The following is a 21,775-nucleotide window of genomic DNA, read 5'->3' as shown; positions in this document are numbered from 1 at the left end:
CATTCTTGGATCAGCAAATTACAAGGTATGAAATAACCTTGTTAAATAGTGTAAGAGTTAAAATTTGGATGAAACTGTTACATTTTTAGAGGTTTATTAAAGATAAGGAATTTAGGAAAATACAATTAAGAGAAATACTTGCTAGGTGATCCCAGAGGCCCATTCAATTTTCACTCAGATCATGAGACATGTCTGCTTGCCAGCGAAAACAGGAAGAAAAGAGAGACCTCAGTAGGCAGGGAACTCCTATAAATAATAATTTGTGATCTCGCCCATGTGAGAATTCAGTGTGATTACAAAGCATTGTGGGAAGTGAGCAAGGACTTCTGGGGTTTTGAGTCCAGGGCTCAAGTCTCCATTTTTACATTCCCCTGTTTGACACTCTGGAAAAGTTTTTCCCAAAGGATCATGAAAGCATAATCAACCTAAAGATTACAATAATATGAGGATAAATGAGAAAAAAATCAATAATTGCTGGACACATTGACAAAAAGTCAGTTAGGGGAAGTCCCCTTTGGTATGAAAGTATACATACAAATAAATGTTCAATCAACTACACCCAAAGTTCATTCTTGATCTTCTTGTGCAGCTTACAGTCTGGAGGCTTCTTCATGGTTTCTTCTCCAACAGTTCAGTTTCTGGATTTATAGAGGTATCATCTTTCTTTACCTAAAGGGAATTTAAACTTTGCAATTTAAATAATATTTTTTACATTTCCCCATGTTGTGGGTGATTGAAAAATATAGGATCACTTAGGGATGCATGGCTAAGATATGAGGTATATGAATCAATTGGTAAGAGAAATTAAAAAAGATATCAGAAAAATCCAAATAAAAAAAGAAAATACTGGATGAAAATATAGACTATCAAAGTCTTATGTGTAAAAACTCTAAGTAAAGGGAAAAAATCTATAACAGGTCCTTGAATCAGGGCCCAATTAAAATGATCTAAGCAATGATGCATTTACTCAGTCAGTAGCCAGGACTATAGAAAGTTACCACACTATGAAAGACAGAAAAAGGACCAGATTATAGGAGCCAAGGTTTTGGGGATACTCATCTGTGAGTATTTTCAGAGTGAGTGTGGACACAAGGAAAGCCTATGTCTAGCAATGTTAAACACAGTAACCTCTAGTCTTCACACTAGGTTCAAAACCTTTGCATTGGCCTAGAAGTGCATCAATCCATCCTGGATTGGGTTTTCTGTGGCCCTGTGCAATGGCTCTTTTGTGTATATCTTGTCCTGGAATCAGACAGAATTATTAAATAAAGTCCCATAATTTATTTTAAACAATTGGTGGCATCATTTTTATAGTCTCAAGCTTTTGGGGCATGCATTAGCAAGTGTATTTTAAACTTATATTACTGAAAAATCAAAAAGTTAAAGAAAATCTTGCTGATGACATGTGCTTGAAATATAAAAAAGGAGAGAAAAACTAAAAAACCTGAAATAATATATTGCACATGCAAGAAAAATATAATAATAAAAGAGATCTAAAAATAAAAATGTAGCTTATAATCATTGATACACTGTGTCAGCTAAGAAAATATAGAATGCAAGGCTTTCTCACCAAAAATGAGATCCATTTCCTCTTCATATCTGGCCATGATCCACTGTGAGTGAAAGCAAATGAATTGAGCAGTAGTACAAATATGTGGTATCAATATCCCCAAAATTCTCAATAGCCCAATTAATTGCAATAGCTAACAAACACACTATATATTTCACATAAGTTGCTGTATGCAATTTTTTAAAAGCCTATGAAGTGATGGATATTTGTCACAAGTTTTTACAAATGTAGCAATCTTTAAACCTTGGTAAAAAACACATTTTTAAACAAAGTAAAACGCATTTTAGGTTTAGAACATCATCAAGAAATCTAGATATCATTCTGGTGGAAGTAAAGTAGTGAGCTGAAGAATATAAATAAGGGGTGCTCCTTTTTTGGAGGCTTTTTAGTGATACAAATACTCTGAGATTAACTGCCCAACTTCCATTCACATTTAGAAATGCGGGAAGGTTGGGGGTTACAAAATGTATTTCACTTCAGTTACTAGAATGGGCCTTTCACCTCGTGGTAGGGGCAGGCAAAATAACCAGGGATTATTAAAAAAAATTTTTTTTTCTAAAAATCATGTTTAAAAAAAACACCTTAAAATCAATTGAGATATTTAGCACATTAAATTTTCCAAAGGTTGTTATAGCAATTGTAATCAGTTCTGATGAAGTCCATCTATCCTCTATGTGACAATTTACAAAGGCAAAAATAGAAAAGCTATTTTCATATATGGGTTTAATTACAATGATATTTGTTTAATATGGTTATAGGGGAAAAGCAACAGAATATAACAGTAGTTAAAAGTCAGTACATATATTGAATGCAGTAATGAACTTAAAATCACAAAGTTAAATCTTAAGCAAAGCAAACAGTAAAATGCAATAGAATACAGAGATTTTTATAAACCATTGGAGGCTTAAATACCTTGAAAATATAACCTCCACTCTCTTTAAAGTTCCTTGGTTATTTTTTTTTTATCCATTTAGATGTCTATTGTCAGAAGGCAGGAAATCGGTTAATCAATGGGGGTTAAATGACCTGCTCAGGGCCACACCACTAGCAAGTGTCTCAGGCCAGATTCCAACCAAAGATCTCCTGTCTCTAGGCCTGGCTCTCAGTCCACTGAGACATCCAGATGCCTCCCCAAAGTTAGCTAAAGGGTTACAGGAAGCTGAATTTTCTTCAGGTTAAGTCAATAAAAGGATCAATGCAATTAAAAGATATCCTTTTAAATAGCAATGCTTTTAAGTTACTGTTCAGTAAAACCTTTCTTCTTTCCCTCTACTTTTGCCCCTCCTACTATCCTCCACCAATACCCCCATTTTTTTACCAGCTAGTAGAAATGAGTCCTGAGTGATGAGTGATCTGCTCCAAGGCTAGTGTTTGTTGGGCAGGCAGGTCACCAGGTGATCGCAATCTGGGTTAAAGAGGGACCAGGTGAGCAAGAGAGAGCACTGGGAGCAGCAGCCAGGACAGGAACGCAGGCAAGCAGGGTCTGGAGCCAGAGCGGGCAGCCAGGGTGGGTGGCCGGGGTGGGCAGGGTGAATTCAGTGTGATTACAAAGCATTCTGGGAAGTGAGCAAGGACTTCTGGGGTTTTGAGTCCAGGGTTCAAGTCTCCATTTTTACAATAGCCAAAACATTACTTTGAAACAATGTATCACCCTTAACACTACCACCTTGCTTCCAGATTTACCAACTTCAGGAGAACCATTACACAATTATGAAACACTAGTGTCCATGGCAGAAAAGCCTTGAGATAATCTCTTGGATACTCCCTTAGACAATCCAGATCTGGTCTTATTTACCAATGGTTCCTTTTTTTATGAAGAATGGCATATGCTACACTGGAGCTGCTGTAGCACAGAACGTTCCACTGAGTGGTAGGATTCACTGCACTCTAATATTAGTACTCAAGGGGAAGAACTCATATTTCTGAAACATGCCTGTAAAATTGTCAAGGATAAAAGGGCAACAATTTATATGGATTCTAGATATGCTTTTGGCATTTGTCACTCAGTTGGGATGCTATGGCTCTAGAGAGGATTTTTAACCTCAGCTGGAAAATCCGTAGCTAATGCAGAAAGTATTAATGAAGTTCTTTCTGCTCTCCAGATGCTTGAAGCCTTAGCTGTAGTTAATTGCTCTACCCATACAGGTAGCACTGATCCTGTCTCTGGGGGAAATGATCAAGCAGATACTGCTGCAAAGCTAGCAGTCATAGAAGGGCCTGAATTAATTTTAACATTAACAACCACTCATAACTTAAATTTATCACTTTCCTATATTGAAAAAGAAATGGAAAAATGGAAACAAAAAATCAAAGCAAAACAGATTAATGTACTATGGGTGTCATCTGAAGGAAAACCCCTGCTCCCTAGAAGTTTCTATCACCAAATTTGCCAATCTGTTCATAAAAATGGTCACTTTGGTACCCAGGGCATCCTGGACTCTGTTAAGAGAGTATGGATAGCCCCTAATATAACTACCATAGCCTCTAAAGTGTGTTTAGCTTGCGCTAACTGCCAGGCATATAACCAACACACCTTTCATGGAAAAGTTTTTGGTGGGAATCCTCTGGCTTACACACCTTTTGAGGACCTACAGATAGATTTCATAACAATGCCAAAGGCTGGACATTATACATTTTGTCTAGTCATAGAAGATCAACTGACCAGATGGCCAGAAGCATTTCCTGCAACCCGAGCCACAGTGGCTTTTGTTGCTAAGGTGCTTTAAAAAGAATTTTTTCCTTGCTTTGACCTGCCTGCACATATTGATTCAGATAGAGGAAGTCATTTTACTGATTCTGTCTTAAATCAAATATATTCTTGCTTAGGGATAACTCCCAAATTCCATGTCCCTTATCATCCCCAGAGCTCAGGCCAAGTTGAATGGATGAATAAAGAACTTAAAACTATGATTGGCAAATTATGCACTGAGACCTCTTTAAAATAGCCTTATATTCCCCCTCTGGCCCTATTTTATCTTAGAAGCAGGCCTAGAGGGAACCTACACATCTCACCATTTGAGATGCTCTTTGGGCATCCACCTATTCAGGCTAAGCCTTTCTCCCTGGCATATACATTACTATTAGGGGGAGATACTACTATTGCTTCCTATATACAGGAATTACAGAACAAACTGTATGAACTCCATGAATCTGGAGCTACAGTACAAGCCAGACCACTAGACTTTTCACTTCATGACCCAAACCCAGGAGACAAGGTGTATATTATGAATTTCCAGCATATTGGAGCAACTCAGCCTTCCTGGGAAGGACCATTGCAAATATTGTTAACTACTCCAACATCTATAAAGGTTGGAGAGAAGGACTCTTGGATTCATTGCTCACATGTGAAGAGAGCATCTTCTGTTGAGACTGATTAACTATATCCTATCATATGAATTGGAGATAATAATCCATTGACAAGTGGATACTATTTTTCGAGAACATATTATATTCCTGATTTTTCCCTTATTTTTAATTATTGCTTTTCTTTTCTTTTGATTAGAATATTTGATTTTTCCCACTTTTCCTCATTTCTTGTAATAAAGGTACATACAATTAATTCTTTCTGCAGTAATATAAGTTATATATATATATATATACATACTTGCTATAATATCAATGTATACCCAAAGGCTTTAAACTATGGGAACCTACCATTTATTGATAAATTGTTATGGGATGGTGATTAATGTTTGTGTCTGATTCCAGAAAAAAAGGATAAAAGCAAGGAGCACAGATTTTACCTGAATAGTGCCAAAAAGAGCACACAGGAAAAACTAGTGTGAGACTCGAGGATACTTAACATATATTAAGTTGTAGGACTTCCTTGTATCTACACTCTTTGTGAAGTACTCATACAAGTACCAAAATTTGACTCTCATGCTGGCTCCCTATATCCCTGAAAATTAAAAAAAATCAGACCAGGGAATGATACTTCCCTATCAAAATAGAATTCTAGTTCCTTTCCTTCTTATAGTATGGCAACTTCCTGTAGTCTTGTCTGCAAATGGGTAAGTGAAATATTACTGCATTCTGTCCTACAGATTTGTGGGATAAAAATTACTTTAAATTGGACCTTTACAACTATTATTGTGAATTTATTCTTGCTTATTCAACACTTTATATACATAGATTTTGGTATTTTGATTTTTTCTTTCTCCCCAAAGTTTAATTTCCTTCCATTTTTTCCTTTATATATATTTTTTGTTTGTTTTGTTTTTGTTTTTTTTCCAATTCTTTTAATAATTGACTCATACACCCCCATAACTCAACAATGCATCCTGAGCTGAACTGGATGTTTTTTAACACCCACTTCAGGGGGTATTGTATTTTAATAAAAATTCCAGATTTTGAAATTTTTGTTCGAGAAAGATCTTCAAGAAGCTTGCTAATTCCTAAATCCAGAGAATGATCTGTTGCAGAAAGATGCCAGGAAACCTACACTACATCAAGAAGATCCAGAATGAAATTTGGGTGTGGTTGGTTGACCTGAAGTTTGATTGAACATTTATTGTAAATGAACACTTTTACGCCAAAGGGGAATGCCCCTAATTTGGCTTTTTGTCAATGCTCCTAGCAAAACATTAGTTTTGTTTTCTCTCTTTTCTATTCCTTCCTAACTATTGTAATTTCATAGCTGGTATGTTTACAAGACCCATTGGAGAGACTAGTCTTCCTCGGACCTCAGGGGGATTATAAATTTTAATGCTATTCCACCCTACTCAGGCCATACTTTAGAAGATCTGATTTAGCCATTTCCTGATTAGTAATAATGGAGATACTTGGTTTAACAGAATCAAGTCTTGGGAACTACACATTTCTCCACCCTACTTAGTTTAACAAGGTCAGGATGCCTGCACCATACTCAAAGATTTTTGGAGGAAATGGCTTTCAACAGACATGTGCAGAAAAAGTAGACAGACCCCTGAACTGTCCTAAGTGAAGCTAAAGTATCATTGGTGCAGATGAGATGCAGGAAAGTGACATAAACAACCTATATAAGGCACATAACTTTCTCTCTCTCTCTCTCTCTCTCTCTCTCTCTCTCTCTCTCTCTCTCTCTCTCTCTCTCTCTCTCTCTCTCTCTCTCTCTCTCTCTCTCTCTCTCTTTCCCTGTAGAGGTAACTCTGGCTGGCAGAGTGCTAAGCAGTCCAATATCTTGGTGTGGTAGCAGCTTTTGTCTGGGTTTGGCAGTGAGTTTGCCCTTGACCTGATTCAGGTTCAGGCATCTTGGCTGAGCCCTTTGGAGTTCAGGCTGATTCTTTCCTCCCTACTCTTCAAAACCTTATCTTCCTAGAGCCTCCAGTCTTCCTTCTGGCACTGGCCAGGCGGGGGAAATCCTATACCCTTTTCCTTCTTTCCTCTTCTTAATTTCTTTCCACTATATCAATTAAATCACCATAAATTTCCAGCTGACTTGGTTATATTTCTTTTATATTTGGGATATTCATGGCGACTAAATAATTAACATAGTTTAGGTCACAAAGCTAAATTATCCTTTACGGTGTGTGTGTGTGTGTGTGTGTGTGTGTGTGTGTGTGTGTGTGTGCTATGCAGGATGCCAGCAGTTTTTTGAGATCATACCAGGATTTTACAAAAGGAAAAGGAACATAAGAAGGAGGCAGTACCATATAGGATACAGGGTTGCTTAGGAAGTCATGGTTGTGGGCACAATATTTTCCCATCAACATCCAACTTTTTGGAGCAGAAATGTTAAACTCTTGGCTTAAAAATATAATTCAAAATAGATAATGTTAATTTGTGGTTTTCTAAGTCAATGTGTTGTTTTGGCAGAAATTGACATCTATTTGAGCTTGCCTGCAGTATTCCAGAACAGTTATCCTTATACTTTGAAGCTAGTAGGAATAGAAAACCTAAAAGGATCCATGCTTTTCTACCAGTGGGGTATTGGGCTCAGCAGTAAAATATAAATGCCATGCTGGCAGATAGACTGAAGTCAGAGTATATCTGCTCCTGATTTTAAGTAAAAGGGAAGAACTCTTTTATCACATATGTCAAATAAGGAACTATATTCAATATGCCAAGTTTATAGATGAAGAAGTTAAACCTCAGAGAGATTGATCTATGAGCTAGTATATGTAGTAAAGGGGAGAGGAACAATTTACTTAAAGTTGGATCTTGTCGACAAAATTTCTATTAAACTGGTAAAATTAATATATAGATAAATAGCTGTAATATATAATATTATATGATAACTACATTAGAGAAATATAAGGAAAATGTTATGCCAGGTGAAAGGGAATAAATAAATGATTAATAACCAAGAGAAATATGAAAGACAACACTAGGGTTGACATTTGAATTAGATGATTAAGAGGAGTAAGATCATTGCAAACCAAGGAAAGAAAAGTAATGAAAGTTTCTTTGTTTCCATAGGAAAACACAAGGTACATTTAAAAGACAAAAAATAGTTATTTTGTAAATACACAGAATGCCTAGAGAACAATAGCATAGATATGGTTAGAAAGTGTATATGATTAGAAGTCAAAGTTCTTAAAATTTTCAGAAGAAATAAAGTCATAATAATATAGCAATCATGCTAAAGTGTTATATTCATATTGGAAACTTTCCTTTTGAAGAGTACATAGATAAAATATAATTAACCCATGCCAAATAAAGGTGATCTGATGCTTTAAAATTTGTTATGTAATCTGAAAGAAAGTGGCAATTAAAACCCTTTTACAAAGAAATCCATGTATTTTTTCATGCATTTTGTAGGAAAGATTTGAACTGTTAAAATGAATACAAAGGGGATTTTATACATCATCATTAAAAAAATTAAAAAGAAAGATCTCCATTATTGAGATTCAGAGGTTTGGATGAATGCTATTAGAAAAATACATATGTTCTCATGTGAATAGGGTGATTATTCACTGTAGCAATGAATCACAGGAACTTTGGGTTTTTGTATTACTGAATATAACTTGACCATAACTGATATGTCCAGAAATTAATATATATGTAAAAGTCAGTAAGTAGAAAATTGGATATTTAACATGAAATAAGTAGAACAAATTTGCAGTATCCTAATAGTATTCCTCGAGCATTATTCCCACATTATAATAATGGGACTCAATATGTTTTAGTCTTTTATGTCTTTATCTATATCTATACTACCAGATTTAGCTGTATTGAAAGATAAGAGAGGAAGAGAGAGAGAAAGAGAGAGAGAAGCATACAGTAACAGAGGCAAAAGTTATGTTCATGTATAAAGATTTCACAGAATAAAATTAGTTATTCAAACTAATAATCCACAGAAAAATAAATAGAATTATAATTAATTTCATATTGTCAATAATGTGAAATATTAGAGATTTACTGAAGCAAATGTTTTCCAGGATACAAAGAGAGGCATGAACTCTTGATGAGTAAAAATATCTCAGTATTTAACAAAGATGTTAAAAGGTGAATTAATTAATATGTGGAATTAGTTAATATTGGAGCAGATGTAGAAAGATATGAACTGGTATTTGGAAATACAATAAGGAAATAGTTAAGAAATGTTATAAAATAACCTTTGATTTAGTAATCTCAATAGAGGGAAACTAATAGTCAAAGCAACAAAGGAGCACTTCATATGTTAAGATAGAAAGAGAGATGGATAAATATCCGTGTATATATATATATATATATATATATATATGTATTATCACATTTTATATCAGAAAATCAGACAAAAAGTAGAGAGAATGCAATGATAAGTATGTAGAATTTAGAGAAACTTAGGGAATTTTGTGAACTGATGTAGACATAAGAATGAAGACTCAAATAGAAAATTCATCCATGCACAATGATGAAAATTATGTTAATGAAACTTATAATGAAAGTCATCTGAATTCCTATTAAATATAATGACTAATTTTATTTCTAATGATCAGATGATGAGACACACCTCTTCTTTAGTAAAGAAGCAATGATCCATGGGTATTAGCTGTTGTAAACTCTGTGAGAGAGTTGTTGAGTTTATTTTGTCTGACTTCTTTGCTTTGTTAGAAGAATGATTTCACAGAGTAATGGAGAAATGAGAAATGACTGTCATATAAATAAAAGCATCAATATATCAGCAAATAAAATTATTTAGAAAAAATAGTTTATAGTGCACAGAAGCTCTCAAAATATATTTAATCTCAACTCTTGTTACTGTGGCTTCATGTGCCTTTCAATTTCTTGATGACTTCATACTTAGATTGCTTGACATTTCAGATCATATTTTTGTTTCTCCCAATTGTCTTTGTTGACCTCCATTCTTAATCTGTCCTACTGATGTTGCAGTTCATCAGAGGTAATTCAATAGAATCTATTCCTGTTCCTCCAGACTCCTTAACTAGACAGACTTGTGGATATCTGCAAGAAGACCTGGGTTCATGTGCATGAAACTGTTATGTAGAACTTGTGTTATTTTGGGAAAGTAAATTAACTTCTCAATGTTCCAGGGAAGTCTTTAAGAATAAAAATTTTATAAAAATTTTTGATTTGCATTGGTAGGGAGCACTCCCTCATGCAAAGTTCCCTCTGCTAATGAAATTACAGGTCTAAATAAAAACAAAACAAAGCTTTTCCTTGAAATTATGGATATTGGGATATATCCCAAAATTATGGATATTGGGAAAACAGATGCAACCACCTGTGAAGTTAAAAGCAATTTTATATACTGATAACATAATGTGGTCTTCCTTTTGGAGAAGAAAGTGAATTGGATAGAAGAATGTGTCTATATTCTCTAGATTCTAATCATTGAGTTGGGAAGAACTTGAACAGTTATAGTAGTCAAACTTATCACCCTATGAAATCCCTATATAGCTCCAGAAAATCTAAACATCCATCCAAACATTTTTAGTGATGAGAAATTCTATTGTAAAAGGTAAAAATTCCATTTGTCAGGAGTTCTAATTGTTAGAAAATCAAATTTCTCTCTTTCATTCAAAATTCATGAGTAAGTTCCAAGTCTATAAGAAACTAAACCTTAGTTGGTAATGGACAAGAGAAAGTCATACTCTGTTAATGTTAGCCATTTCATTCAAAGAACATGTATCATAATCCCTGTTGTTCAATCAGAAAAACCTCTCAAAAATCAAAACCACTTCAGGAAAATAGCCAGTAAAAGAAATATTCCAAAAGCAAAAAGGAATTCAAATCTGTTTAGAGACTACTAGAAGATTGACTCAGTAGAGAATAAAAAGAAGGAAGTCTGCTTGGCTGGAGCTACATAGCAAGTTTGAATTTTTTATAATAGGGGATTTATTCTAGGTCTGAGGCAGTATTCCATATCCTACAGAAAAATCAGGAGAGTCAAAAAAACTAGTGAGTGAAGGAATTGCTGAAGAAGAAAGGCCATGGTAATTGTTAACCCTCTGTTGAAGCAATGTAGTTGGGTTTATGTCAATCTGATATAGATAATTTAGAGATATGTTCTTTTTCTGGCATGTGTGCCGAAGCAAGAATCATCAAACTTACTGACTCATCTCTCTTGATTCCTTATTCAAATAGAAATAAGTGATGAAGTCAGAAGATATGTAGGATTTATCTAAAGTAACATTATAGTCTTGAGTAAAAGAAGAAAGGATTAGTGGGTATATATAGTGTTTTTATTTCTCCTTTGAGTTGAATATTATGACTGGAAAGAAAAATAAAATGTGGAGAATGAATAATAAACTATGGAGTATGAGTCCCATCTAAAGTATGAACCTATTCACTGTATACTTAGAGATCCCTCCATAGGCAAGTCATTCATTTTTTTAAATGAAGTAACAAGACTTCATTTGTTGGCCTCTTAAAAGAATCATGTGTTATATATGTAGTGTCTAGAAAACTATCTTTAGCATTAGAACAATCTGAATTCAGTTCCTACATATGCAACATATGGGTTTATTTTGCTCTTGTTAAATTGCTGGCAAAGAGTGACTGCTAAAGAGAGTTGGATTCAGGAAAGTTTGGAGAATTAAAATTCAGATGGTACTCATACTTTATAGGTTACTTTTCATTATATGTGAAATTGACAGGAAATGACAAGGAAACAATTCTCCTTAAGGAGTTTAATATTCAATGGGGGAAATAGTGTTGTATTTTATCTATACACAAAGTAATTCATTGATCAAGAAAGTTTTCATGTATGGTGTTGTACATAAATTATTTGCTGTGTCCTGAAAAAATGATAATGTGATTTAAAGTATATAAACATGTACAATAATAGAAAGTTATAGATGCAAAAATCTTAAATAGGATACTAGCAAAAAGACTCCAGCAAGTAATCAGAAAGGTCATCCACCATGATCAAGTAGGATTTATACCAGGGATGCAGGGCTGGTTCAATATTAGGAAAACCATCCACATAATTGACCATATCAACAAGCAAACCAACAAAAATCACATGATTATTTCAATAGACGCAGAAAAAGCCTTTGATAAAATACAACACCCATTCCTATTAAAAACACTAGAAAGCATAGGAATAGAAGGGTCATTCATAAAAATAATGAACAGTATATATCTAAAACCATCAGCTAATATCATCTGCAATGGGGACAAACTAGATGCATTCCCAATAAGATCATGAGTGAAACAAGGATGCCCATTATCACCTCTATTATTTGACATTGTGCTAGAAACACTACCAGTAGCAATTAGAGAAGAAAAAGAAATTGAAGGCATTAAAATAAGCAAGGAGGAGACCAAGTTATCACTCTTTGTGGATGAACTTAAAGAATCTTAGAGATTCAACCAAAAAGCTAATCAAAATAATCAACAACTTTCAAAGTTGCAGGATACAAAATAAACCCGTATAAGTCATCAGCATTTCTATATATTTTCAACACAGCTCAACAGCAAGAACTAGAAAGAGAAATCCCATTCAAAATCACCTTAGACAAAATAAAATACTCAAGACAAACAGAGGAACTATATGAGCCCAACTACAAAACACTCTCCACACAACTAAAACTAGACTTGAGCAATTAGAAAAACATTAACTGCTAATGGGTAGGATGAGCCAATATAATAAAAATGAACATCCTACCCAAACTAATTCATCTATTTAGTGCCATACCCATTGAACTTTCAAAAAATTTCTTAACTGATTTAGAAAAAAACCATAACAAAGTTCATTTGGAAGAACAAAGGATCAAGGATATCCAGGGAAATAATGAAAAAAAAAATACAAAGGAAGGGGGCCTTGCAGTCCCAGATCTCAAACTATATTACAAAGCAGTAGTCATCAAAACAATTTGGTACTGGCTAAGAGACAGAAAGGAGGATCAGTGGAATAGACTTGGGGTAAGGGACTTCAGAAAGACAGTATATGATACACCCAAAGATCCCAGCTTTTGGGATAAAAATCCACTATTCGATAAAAACTGCTGGGAAAATTGGAAGACAGTGTGGGAGAGATTAGGTTTGGATCAACACCTCACACCCTACACCAAGATAAATTCAAAATGGGTGAATGACTTGAACATAGGAAACTAGAAGAAAATTAGGCAAACACAGAATAGTATAAATGTCAGACCTTTGGGAAGGGAGAGGCTTTAAAACCAAGCAAGACTTAGAAAGAGTCACAAAATGCAAAATAAATAATCTGGAATACATCAAATTAAAAAGTTTTTTTTGTACAAACAAAACCAATGAAACTAAAATCAAAAGGGAAGCAATAAATTGGGAAACAATCTTCATAAAAACCTCTGACAAAGGCTTAATTGCTCAAATTTACAAAGAGCTAAATCAATTGTACAAAAAAATCAAGCCATTCTCCAATTGATAAATGGGCAAGGGACATGAACAGGCAGTTCTCAGCCAAAGAAATCAAAACTATTAATAAGCACATGAAAAAGTGTTCTACATCTCTTATAATCAGAGAGATGCAAATCAAAACAACTCTGAGGTATCACCTCACACCTAGCAGATTGGCTAACATGACAACAAAGGAAAGTAATAAATGCTGGAGGGGATGTGGCAAAGTCGGGATATGAATTCATTGCTGGTGGGGTTGTGAATTGATCCAACCATTCTGGAGGGCAATTTGGAACTATGCCCAAATGGAGATAAAAGAATGTCTACCTTTGATCCAGCCATAGCACTGCTGGGTTTGTACCCCGAAGAGATAATAAGGAAAAAGACTTCTACAAGAGTATTTTTAGCTGCGCTCTTTGTGGTGGCCAAAAATTGGAAAATGAGGGGATGCCTTTCAATTGGAGAATGGCTGAAGAAATTGTGGTATATGTTGGTGATAGAATACTATTGTGCTAAAAGGAATAATAAAGTGGAGGAATTCCATGGAGACTGGAACAACCTCCAGGAAGTGATGTAGAGTGAAAGGAGTAGAACCAGGAAAACATTGTACACAGATATTGATACACTGTGGTACAATCGAACATAATGGAATTCTCCATTAGTGTCAATGCAATGTCCCTGAACAATCTGCAGGGATCTAGGAGAAAAAAACACTATTCACAAGCAGAGGACACACTGTGGGAGTAAAAACACCGAGGAAAAGCAACTACTTGACTACAGGGGTTGAGGGAACATGTCTGAGGAGAGACTCTAAATGAACACTCTAATGCAAATGCCAACAACATGGACATGGGTTCGAATCAAGAACACATGTGATACCCAGTGGAATCGCGTGTCAGCTAGGGGAGAGTTGGAGGGGGGAAGAAAAGAAAATGATCTTTGTCTCTAATGAATAATGTTTGGAAATGACCAAATAAAATAATGTTAAAAAAATAATAGAATGCTAATAGTAAAACTGTTTGTGTCCTAGAGATTTTAGCTAACTCCATTATATACTCACAGATATAGAAAATATATTTGATTGTGAAATTTCATTATGAATTCATTTTCTTTATCCACATCTGAATTATCCAAAATCATAAATACCTGCCATAGACTTTAAATTACAAAATAGATTTCTCTAACTTCCAACATAATTTAGTTATCTTTTTCCTCCATCACTCTGTACAGGTTTGAAGAATAAAATAATTAAATAAATCTTGTAAGCTTAGGCAGAAAAGATATTCTCTTATTTGTAGTTATTTTGGCCCCCAAAGGCCATTCTAACAAAAAACAGTTTTTCCACAATGTTATAATAGTGTCTATTTATTATTCTATAGATAGGGGAATTTTTATCCTGAGTCTCAGTTAGCAATGAGTACTTGGGATCATTCTAAAGAAATAAGAAGGCTTAGGAAACTATCAAAAAACTGGTTGTATCAAAAGCAGATATAGCTTTTTATTTCAGACATTACATGTCTGAAATATTTCAACCCTTGGGTTCCCTAAATATAATTTTTTCTCATGCCAGATTAATCTTTTATTTTTCATTTTCAATTTTATTTAAAAAAAATTTCCCATGGTTATATAATTCATATTGTCTTCCTCCCCTCCTCACTCCCCACTCCTGAATTTGAAAAGCAATTCCCCTAGGTTATACATATATTACCACTAAAAACTTATTTCCATGTTACTCATTTTTGTAATAAACTTTTTATACCAAAACTCCAAATCATATGCCCATGTAAACAAGTGATGAATCATATGTTCTCTTCTGGACTTTTACTCCCACATTTCTTTTTCTAGATGTAGTTAGTATTCTGTCCTGGATCATCGAATTATTTTTAGTAGCAAAGTCAATTATATTTGATTGTCCCACAATATATCAGTTATTATGTATAATGTTGTCCTGGTTCTGCTCATTTCACTCAGCATCAGTTCATAGAGGTCTTTCAAGTTCTTATAGAAATCAAACAGTTCATCCTTCTTTATAGCACAATAGTATTCCATCACCATCATATACTACCATTTTTTCCACAGTTCCACAATCTAGGGGCATCCCCTCACTTTCCAAATTTTGCCACCATAAAAAGCACAACTATAAATATCTTTGTGCAAACAGATCCTTTATCATTTTTCAATCTCTTCGGGATACAAACCTAGTAGTTCTGTTGCTGCATCAAAGAGCATCTATTCTTAAAACAAAACAAAACAAAACAAAAAAACCTTTACCTTCTGCCTTAGAACCAATACTGTGCATTGGTTCTATGGTAGAAGAGCATTAAGGTCTAGGCAATAGAGAGGGTTTAAGTGATTTTTCCCAGGGTTACACAGCTAAGAAGTGTCTGAGGCTAGATTTAAACCTAGGACCTCTCATCCATAGGGCTGGCTCTCAATCCACTGATCCACCTAGATGCCCCGCATGCATTCTTTTAAAGCCCTTTGGGCATAATTCCAAATTGCGTTCCAGAATGGTTGAATCAATTCACAACTCCACCAGCAATGTGCTAGTTTTCCAATTTTGCCACATCCCCTCCAACATTTAATATTTTTCTTTACTATCAGCCATTCTGCTAGGTGTAAGGTGGTACCTCAGAGTTGTTTTTATTTGCATTTCTCTGATCAGGAGGAATTTGGAAAATTTTTTCCATATGATTATTGATAGTTTTGACTTATTCATCTGAAAATCGCCTATTCAGATCCCTTGACCATTTGTCATTTGGGGAATGATTTGATTTCTTATGAATTTTCAGATTAATCTTTTAACAGTAACATTTTGTTCATGTGATGTCCTATCTCTCAAACCTTTAGTGACTCTCTTTTTCCTATTACATAAATTATACATTTTCTGTCTAGATTTTTTCCTCCTCTGTATTTTCATTTTATCTCTCTAGTCATGTTTTTCATTAGTCTCTGACCTCCATTCTTTAATATAATCTAGTCAGTTTCTTCAACATAATTATTTTTTTGCTTATGCTATTTTACTCACCTAGTGTCCTTTCATTTCTTTTCTTCCTGGAGAATCTAACCCTCTCTCAAAGCTCACCTCCTTTATGAAATCTTGCCTGAGTACTCTAATACCAAATATTTACGTCACATATGAAATGATTTACCTAGCATTGATTTAAAACTTTATATCTTGCAAAATTATGTATATATGTCACATGTTTAGATATCATATTTATAAATCATTTCTATATAAATGTGCATATACATGTTTGTTTTTCTCATTTGAGCTTCACAAAAACCCTGTGATGTAAGTATTATTCCCATTGTACAGATGAAAAAATAGACTGAGAGGTTTATATATTTATTTAATCTGCTGCACTTAGTGTCTGAGATAGGATTTGAAATCAGGTATTCCTAATTCAGAGTTTAACATTCTATCCCTATGCAACTTATCTGACAAGATCTTTAGATTCTATACAATGCAATATAGCATTACGTTATTTGCTATTGTATTTATATTTATAATGTTTGACATATCTGTTTGATTTCTCTATCCATATTATGAGGACAGAGTTATCTCTTTTATGATAGTTATTTGTTACTCAAAGCACCTACCACAATGCTGAACAGTGTCATAAGCTATTAGATATCCTAAATTACTTAATTGATAAGCTGACTTTTTTTCTCCATTCTTTTCTCAAGACTTTAAGATCTTCCATCTCTGCTTGATAATCAGTAGATGATCTTATCTCCTATAATATTAAGAAGATTGATGTCTTTGGGTTTGGAATTCCTAAAGTCTCTTCCTTTATACTTCCTAATGTCTACACCTACATCTTTCTTATAGTCTTAGAAGTGACACCCAACCAGTTAAATTTTCCATCTGAATTCTGAATCTCATTCTTTTTATCTTTTTCTGTATTCTAGCTCCATTAATATTCTCTTATATTTCATGTATTTTCAGCTTTTCAGTTCTTTCCAATTTATTTCCCTCAGCCTACCAACATCTGACAAATCTAATCAGGTTTCTTCTCTCTAAAAATAAATGTAGTGATAATGTGCCAAAATGAAATATACAATTTCCTCTTCTCTCTATCAAACATATCCTAATATGTATAAGGGAAGGGAAGGTAGTGTTTCAGAATTCCCTTCAAAGAGGGGGATTGACTTCAATTTTAGAAGGACAGCACAAGCCATAGAAGTGATATATAAACACAAATGGACAAATCATTATGGACCTGGGAAAAGCACGGAAATCAAAGAAATTGGATTGACACAAAGACATTAAATCATCTGAAGACCCGGAGAAAGGCTTTCCCTGAAGTCTGTTTTACTTATATGGCCCCCTGTTTAAAAGTAGTCAATGTTCAACAGGGATACTGAATTAACAGTATAGTAATGGAATGGAGAAGAATGTTGAAATATTAGTATCATAGGGAATGATGAAATCAAAGACTTGAGGAATGAGGTCTGAGAAGCAAGTAAATGAAGAAAGGTGATTTGAAAAGAAAAGAAACAAACTTTGTTCTTCATTTCTGACAAAAGTTTAAGTTTCCCAAGCAAATCAGTTTAAGAAGACTAGCAATTGCCAATAAATGAGTCCAAGACCTTTTCAGTAGGTATAAGGACACCACTGTTAGCTCTTATAGCATTCTTATAGTCCGGAAAGAGGAACAAATAAGCTCTGTGATGCAGTGGATAGAATACCAACTCTGAAGTCAAAAGAGGACCTACATTACAATCTAGTTCCAGACATTAGCTGTGTGATCCTGGGCAAATCATTTAATTCTGTTTGCCTCAGTTTTTTTCATCTATAAAAGGAGCTAAAGAAATGGCAAACCACTTCAATGTATTTAACAAGAAAACTTCAAATGAAGTCACAAAGAGCCAGACACAACTAATTGAGCAAAAATTCTCGAGTAACGTGTTTACAAATTGGCTACTGATTTATGCAAGTTCTTGCAGTTAAAATAGATTGATCAGGGAAGTTAAAAAGAAAAGTTGAGGCTGAAACAGAGAAGCTAAGGTTGGAACATTTGGGGATAAGGAAATTGTGACTAAAACATTCTGGATACAGGGCACTTAAGTTTTGTACCTTTATTTCTAGAACAATGTATGGTTAGCATATTCTCAGAATTACATGAATCAAGTTTTTACATGAATATAGCTCACACAAGAAATTAACTCACAAAATGTGAAGCAGTGAGAAGAGGGAGTCTAATAATAATTATAAGCTTATAATCACTATTAATTAAATTTGAATATCACATTTCCCCCTTTGATCTCTGTGAAATGTAATCCCCAATTATCACCCCCAAAATTGTCCAAATCAGTATAAGTAAGTTCTTGGTAAATATCTTAGAAAACCATAAGTATTTTAGGAAATAATCTGTGAATAAGCTTTAGTACAGCAAATAATGCAACGTTCAATACAAAGTAGGAAAAAAAAACAACTATGAAGACTAGGTTAATGAGATCTCATTTGATTATAGGAATTAATATGCTACCTCCTTGTAACCAGGAGAACCATCAAGAAGATAGTTTCCATACTGGGCATTGATCATCAGTATGATTTGTCTTAGGTGACTAGATTTCTGCTATAACCTGTAAGATTTGGTAGCTATTCATTTTAATATCTCCCAATTGATTAATATAAGAACATCAAGATTGAGTTATTATAGTACAGGCTCCTTTTTCTGAAACTATAAGAATGGCCAAGACTATAAGGCTTTGAATGACCTTTTGAGCTAAGAATCTAACTCATTTTGAAGGGAGGTTATGGACTTAATTTATTGCCAGGCCTCAATTTCCATAGAAATATTCCTTACTGGATATATTACTATATTATCCCCAAAATTGTAATCAATGTATGAATTTCTGGTGTAAGAGGAAAGAGTGGCACAGGTAGCGTAGCATCTGTGAGAACCAGCAGAACTTGGAGCAGCCCAAAACATGTCAACACTGTGAGAGGCAAAAAAGCTACAGAATGGGAACAAGCCCAGCCTGAGTCACTCTACACAGGCATAGAGAGCAGAGAAGACAGGAAACCTACAAAAATCTCATGTGGCAGCAGAGTACTGAGCCTACAAGGGAGTAGAGAGGGTAACCTGGAACTGTAGGACCCTACTCACTCCCACGTGGCAGAGGAGACCTAGTTCTACAAGGGAGGAGAGAGGGGCAATTGCAACTATAGGAAACTACTCACTCCCTTGTGGCAGTAGAATGCCTGAGGTGGCAATGCCCAGAGCAAGGGACCTGCTAAATGCAGGGCACTTGGCAGGGATGGAGAAGTAGCAGAGCAGGAACAGAATGCCTGAAATAACAGGGGAATTTGGTAACATGGAATTCTGAATATAGCTGGACAAAAAATAAAGGAAGGAGGCTTGGTCCTACCAGATAGCAAACTATTCAGTAAAATGATAATGATCAAAACAATCTGATGTTGATTATGAAATAGGATGGTGGATCAATGGAATAGATTAGGTAATAAACACATAGTAGTTAATGTCCACTGCAACTTAGTATTTGATAAACCCAACAATTCAAGCTTTTGGGGAAAGAACTCACTGACAAAAATTGCTGGGAAAACTGAAAAGCAGTAATAACAGAGATTAGGAATGGACTAATATCTCACCATAAACTTTGATAAGTAAAAATGGATACTTGTTTCAAAAATAAAGGATGACATCATAAACAGATTATGGCAAAGTTTACTTGTCAGATTAATGGATATGGGAAGAATTTATGATAAAAAATTAAAGAGAACATTATGAAAGATGATACCAATAATGTTAATTACATTAAATTTAAAAGGTTTGTACAAATAAAACCAATATAACTAAGATTAGAAAGGAGACAACACATTTGGGGAAAAACTATAGCAAGTGTTGTTTTGGGACAATCAAATGGAATAGACTTTGCTACTAACACCAATACAATGATCCAAGTTTTTTTATGGGGGACTTATAAAAAAGAAGGCTTTTTACTTCTAGAGAAGGAACTGATATAGTAGAAATGCAGATAAAACATATGATTAATCACCCATTTATTTGAGTATATGATTTGGGGTTTTGGTATTATAAGATTATTCTCTTACAAAAATGAATATGGAAATATGTTTTGAATGATAATACATGTGTAACCTAGTAGAATTACTTGTCAACTCTGGAATGGGGGAGGAAAAGTGGAAGTGAGGCAATATGAATTGTGTAACTTTGGAAAAAACAAAGTAAATGAAAAAACACATACAGTATTTATAAAAATTCCCATGAAATACAAAGAAAAAATTAAAAGCAAAACCAAAAAGCCTCATCTCTCAATTATATAGAAAATGGAGTCAAATTTATAACAATATAAGTCATTCCCAAATTACAAAATGGTCAAAGCATATAAACAGACAGTTTCAGAGGAAGATATTAAAACTATTGATAGTTATATTAAAAATATTATTGAGTATAAAAATGTAAATTAAAATAACTCTGAGATACTACCTTAAACCAATCAGATCGGGCAGCATAACCAAAAAAGAAAAATGATGTATGTTTGTGGTAATGTGGAAAAATTAGGACATTAATATATTTTTGGTGGAACTATGACCTGATAAAACAATTCTGGAGAGCAATATTGAAACAGGCTCAAAGGACCACAAAACTATGCATATCCTTTGATTTAGCAACATTACTAATGGATTTGTATCCCAAAGAAATCAGAGTTAACAGAAAAGGACCTACCTGTACTAAAACATTTTTAGCAGATTTTTTGTAGTGGCAAGAGATTAGTAACTGAGGAGTTTTCCATCACTTGGGGAATCAATGAAGAAATTGTGGTATATGATTGTAATGGAATACTATTGTGCCATAAGGAACATAGAACAGGATGAGTTCAGAAAAAAATCTGGAAAGACATATGAACTGATGCAAAGTAAAGTGAGCAGAACTAGGAACACAATATGTACAGTAATAGAAATGTTATGATATAATCAATTGTGAAGGACTAAATAATTATCAGTAAAGAAAATCTCTAAGATAACTACAAGGGATATATGATAAAAATGCTATCCATAGCCAAAGAAGGAACTATTGGAATCTGGGTGATTATCAAAACATGCCATCTTCCACTATATTTAGTCCATGTGATATCTATTGTATGTGGGATGTCTTCTATTATGACACGAGCAATATGGAAATATGTATTACATGAAAATATGAGTATAACCTATATCAGACCATTCATTGCCTCAGGGACGGGAGTGAGAACATTTGATTTAAAACGTATACAACAATTATCAAAATTGTTTCCATATGTAACTGAAAAAAATTGAGAAAAAAGAAGCATTTTTAGCAACAAAACTATCTGTCTTCAGAGATGTGAAAAGGTTCAATCAACAAAGTAAACAGGTCTATAATAAGATGAAATGTATAATGTCCTTGTTTAGGTACACACACACACACACACACACACACACACACATATATG

The sequence above is a fragment of the Monodelphis domestica genome, chromosome 2 (genome assembly GCF_027887165.1).
Source record: "Monodelphis domestica isolate mMonDom1 chromosome 2, mMonDom1.pri, whole genome shotgun sequence".
NCBI lineage: Eukaryota > Metazoa > Chordata > Mammalia > Didelphimorphia > Didelphidae > Monodelphis > Monodelphis domestica.
The sequence above is the reverse complement of the archived record's forward strand: the minus strand, read 5'-3'. Positions refer to the sequence as shown.